Raw genomic sequence first — 5,422 nt, 5'->3', positions numbered from 1 at the left:
AGTCTTGTCATGATGATGTTTCTTGCCTGCTTGTCCAGGTCCTGCTTGTCCATCTTGATCTTCTCCTTTCTGAAGCTCTCCTTGGGGCTTAGGAAGACAGCTTGCTCTGATGGTATTAAAGAGCTGGTGGATGTTCCGGGGTTTTCCAGCTGATGTTGGTAAATGAAAACCCTGTGAATAAGGCCTGGTGGTTTGCTGAAAAGGCCGAGTTGCTAGACTCTGCTGCTTCCAGTATTTGGAGATTGAATGGTCTTGAGCCACGCTGGATGTTGTTTGGCTATAAGAAAGAGATAGTAGAAGGAGGTTATCACACAATAATGATATCTACTCTTCTTAGTACCATGATGAATATGGAAAAAGAGATGAAAGATATGTCACTATCATTTGTGTCTATATTTAAAATGTCTCTAAACAGGCCTGTACATTGTTTCTTCTTATACTTACTGGTTTAGAAATGTGTGGTGGACGCATCCTAAGGGCTTCCACCGAGTCCCAGTCAATACACTGGAAAAACCTGTGGGCTCTGATGTTGCCATTGACTCCGAGACGCCTGGTAGGATCTTCCCGGAGGAGCTACAAATAGGAATATTAATTTAAAGTTATATTACAGCTTCATAAAAATTTAGATGAAAAAACCAATAGCAAAACTTCATTGTCAATTTTTTTTAGAAAAACATATTAATAGATTTATCTTTAAACATACAATAATTAGGTAATATATATCACTAATATGTCCCTATAAGAAGTTGAGCACTGTTATAAACACCAGAGGAAAGGTTGGCTGTTATATATCAGATTACTTCAGTACTACTTCAGTACTACTTCAGTACTACTACTACTACCAGTGGTGTTTCTAGCCGTTTTGCTGCCGTGTGGTAAAAAAAAAAAAAAGTCCAGTCCTTCAAACCACACTGTTAACATGGCCTATTACAGTTTGTAGATTATATTACTTTATAATATACTAACCTTTTTAATGATGTTCTTCGCCTCTTTGCTGGAGGAAGTGAATAGACCTCGCTGGTATTTGTGGCTGGTGGTAATCATGATGTTCAAGATGATGCCAAATGCATACCAGTCTACTCCAGCATTGTACTCCTCCGCAGCCAGGATCTCAGGAGCAATGAAGCCCGGTGTTCCAGTGTATTCTGTGGCTGTTCGGTCTCCATAGATGTTCTCAAGTGCCAGACCGAAGTCGGCAATCTTAATATGGCCCGTTTCAGTCACCAGGATGTTGGAAGGCTTGAGATCTCTGTGACGATAAAAAAAACACCTTAATTGTTGTCAGTGTTCCTCCTATAATTATCAGAGTATAATGCTGCATTTGGCTAATGTTATATTAGTCAGTGTAAGACAAAAATATTTTTTGTGGTGTTTTATCCGGGTTTTAAGGAAAACCTTTACCACAAGCTCAGTCTCTAAGTGCCTGTTGTAGGATATCAGGAATGAATGCAGGAACTGGGTGCTTGCATGTAGCGTTGTGTTAGAGGAAGAGGGAATCTGCTGATTAAACCCCAACAGATAGTGGACTAATAGTCTTCAGATTATCTGGAAATATATTGGTTGAGGGGAATTGCAGAGGGTACGGCTTGCATAGATTTGGTTTTCTGGTACACTGACTGCCAGAAGATTTTCCAAAGGTATTTATACATTTGGTGGATCTTCTACCAGCACACTGGTAGATAAGACTGGCGTATCAATCTGTCCTATTGCCTATATCACAAAGGATCATGGTGTCAGTAGGATTATTGCATGTATTTTCTCCTTTGCCTTGCTTGCGTTTCTATAAAATTGCTGCAAGTATAGCACATGAAATTGAGACTGTGATCCTGACTATGGGCAAAGACCAAGAGTCCATTCTGTGCACAGTGCAGTGGACTATGTTGGTGCTCGGTGCTATATCAGGATGATATCATATATTTCGGGTTACCGGTGGATGATGCCCTTAGAATGCAGATATTGAATTCCACACACAAGTTCTGCGGCGTAGAATCTGGTAGAAAGGAAAGAAAGAGGAAAGAATAGGATTTAGTGGATGATATAGTCTCAGAAATACACAACGCTCAGTAGACCAGACCGGCTGGATTTTATGTTATTTATGACTGGAGTTTATGTTACTATTATGGCCCGGTGGGACAACTGCACTTATCGTTCTCTTCATAGCACATATGTACCTAAACCTGTTATATTCTGAACATATGAGATTGTTTTATGTTAATATTGAAGAGAAATAATATAGAAATTATGGAATTGTAAATTCCTTCAAATTAGATCATCTTCATGCTGTTTTGATTTAAAAAAAAGTCCTGGTATATGGAAAGTATCCATTACCTAAGACATAGTGTAATAATAATTATATCAGCGGTGGACATATCACATGTATAACTTATCCAGCTGCACAGAGGGCCACAACATAGAGGGCCACAGTCACCTGGAAAGTGACTTTGTGCTACCTATTAGACTGCATATAATGGACTGTGCTAATGGATTTAATTAGGGATGAACGAAGCAAGCTTTGCTCAAAACTTCAGTTTAATGCTGTCGGAACTGAAGCCGAGTTCGGATCTAAGTTTTCAAAAAAAAAAATTCAGTTTAAAAGTCAAATTCCGAAGTTATTCACTGAATTCTCACGAGACTTCGGGAATAACTCACTTTGCCTGGTCGGAGGTCATACATGTTAATTTTGTATAGAGACGGATCTCCGTACAGCAGTAAACTGAAGTTTTGAGCGAACTCACTTTGAATCTAGGACCTGAAGCTCGCTTCGCTCATCCCTACAGACCAAACATTAGGTGGTATAAACTTAGACTAGACAGTCTAAGGCTACTTTCACACTAGCGTTGTTTTAATCCGGCGTTCAATTCCGACACCGGAACTGCCCGCCGGATCCGGAAAAACGTGTGAAAACGGATTACATTTGAATCCTGATCAGGATTTTGATCACAATGAAAAAATGCATTGGAAAAAACGGATCCGCCATTTAGGGACTTTAACTTTTTTTTCACATTTTTCGGGTTTAACATGCAAAAGCCGGATCCGTTTTGACTGAACACACAGTGCCAGATCCGGCGTTAATGCAAGTCAATGGGAAAAAGGCCTGATCCGGCGTTCAGTCAAAGTGTTCAGGCTTTTTGGCCGGAGGTAAAAATACTGCATGCTACGTTTTTCTGAAAAGCCTGATCAGTCAAAAAGACTGAACTGAAGACATCCTGATGCATCCTGAAGGACTGACTCTCCATTCAGAATGCATGGGGATAAAACTGATCAGTTCTTTTCCGGATTTGAGTCCCTAGGACGGAACTCAGCGCCGGAAAAGAAAAACGCTAGTGTGAAAGTACCCTAAAGGTCGCCAAATTATTTATCCCGCATCAGTCACTGTGATAACTCTGGCACATTTTTAGACTGTCTAGTCGAAAGGTGCCCACAGATCTTCAACAGCTTTTGGCTGAACACTCTTTTGCTAAGAGCTACGGTATCTCTTGACTCCCTCAAACTCATACACGCTCAGTTTGTCCAAACTCATATGTGTTGTCAATGGGGAGAGAGGAGAAAGCTTCTGCCAGACACCTCTGATGGTGGCATCTGTTCTCATCTGTTCAGGGGATCCTCATATACGTTAGATCTTCTCCCGGCAGGTTCAGCTGACAATAGCTTATGGTGTACGGGGCCTTAAGTTTCCACTGTCTAAATCTTAGATAGCATTAGTAAATCTGTCACATAGTTGTACTGTTTAGGCTTTGACTACTGTACCTTGCACTGGGGATGTCAAGACGCCCCTTCCTCCGCAGGAGTTGGTGGAAATCTCCATAGGTGACATATTCCATTCCAAGTAGAACAAGCTCCTGTCAGATGGATACATATATTATATATATATATATATATATATATATATATATACAGTTTAGATATCTGTTAAAGTATTTGTAGAGTTGATGTATTTACAGTAACCAGCTATTTCATCAGCCAAGACACAGGCCATATGGAGACAGTCTGGCTTCCTCTGATGGTCCCTGTATAACAGATCATTAAGCCACTCACTCCTGATAATATAGTTGTGCAATTACAGTAATACTGTGACTTTCCTCTGGTTGTTCTCTGTGTCTGGCATATTCTATGCATGCATATGGAGACCATGCAGATATATTGTGTAAGACATTACATTTCAATGTTTGGATAACTTTACATTATCATGAATGGCACATTTCTCACCATTTTGAAGCACTCATTAAGAACTACATCCATAGGGAAGGGGAGGACAGTAGTAGATTTTTGGACCCAGTTGGACCAGTTGACCCAGTTGGACCACTCCAGGCGCAAGTAAGATGTTCCATAGACTTCAATAACCCAAAGTCAGGCCCAAATTTTTTAGGCACATTGCCTGGTCCCCAGGGTTTGTCCAGTGTTGTCATGGGTAGTGCCAGCTACACATACAAGAAGCAGGACATTAAAACACCATATATATAAATATGTATATATACATATATGTCAGTGCAGTTTATGATATACTCATGTAGTAGTCACAATTTTACCTTGGTCTGGAATGCAAATGTGCCATGAAGAAGGAAGGGGCAGCCAGATGCAAGTTGTAACACTCGCCGCTCCACCATTGCGCGCTCTTCTCCTTCAGCAAGCAGGTCTCGCTTTGTCATGACTTTTACGGCAAATTGCTGGTGGGTATACTTGTCCTCTGCCAGCACCACCTAGAAAAAACACTTCTTACTGGACAATCTTCATAAGTGTGGACAGGGAGCAGGAAAATACCACCAGTGCTGCTATATATACAGGGAGTGCAGAATTATTAGGCAAGTTGTATTTTTGAGGATTAATTTTATTATTGAACAACAACCATGTTCTCAATGAACCCAAAAAACTCATTAATATCAAAGCTGAATATTTTTGGAAGTAGTTTTTCGTTTGTTTTTAGTTTTAGCTATTTTAGGGGGATATCTGTGTGTGCAGGTGACTATTACTGTGCATAATTATTAGGCAACTTAACAAAAAACAAATATATACCCATTTCAATTATTTATTTTTACCAGTGAAACCAATATAACATCTCAACATTCACAAATATACATTTCTGACATTCAAAAACAAAACAAAAACAAATCAGTGACCAATATAGCCACCTTTCTTTGCAAGGACACTCAAAAGCCTGCCATCCATGGATTCTGTCAGTGTTTTGATCTGTTCACCATCAACATTGCGTGCAGCAGCAACCACAGCCTCCCAGACACTGTTCAGAGAGGTGTACTGTTTTCCCTCCTTGTAAATCTCACATTTGATGATGGACCACAGGTTCTCAATGGGGTTCAGATCAGGTGAACAAGGAGGCCATGTCATTAGACTTTCTTCTTTTATACCCTTTTTTGCCAGCCACGCTGTGGAGTACTTGGACGCGTGTGATGGAGCATTGTCCTGCATG

At 40.3% G+C, this 5,422-nt stretch overlaps 1 long non-coding RNA gene across 1 annotated transcript; it reads right to left on the bottom strand.

Annotated features, from left to right (window-relative positions):
- Window positions 1–1,069: 1,069 nt before the first annotated feature.
- Window positions 1,070–3,800, bottom strand: LOC121005438. Its single transcript, XR_005779946.1, has 3 exons — window positions 3,748–3,800; window positions 1,928–1,990; window positions 1,070–1,249 (listed from the first exon to the last, which is right to left on the bottom strand). It is a non-coding gene; the product is annotated as an uncharacterized LOC121005438 (long non-coding RNA).
- Window positions 3,801–5,422: the final 1,622 nt, after the last annotated feature.

Source organism: Bufo bufo, chromosome 1 (genome assembly GCF_905171765.1).
Source record: "Bufo bufo chromosome 1, aBufBuf1.1, whole genome shotgun sequence".
Classification (NCBI taxonomy): domain Eukaryota; kingdom Metazoa; phylum Chordata; class Amphibia; order Anura; family Bufonidae; genus Bufo; species Bufo bufo.
Note: the sequence above shows the minus strand (reverse complement) of the source record. Positions and strands in the feature narration are given on the sequence as shown.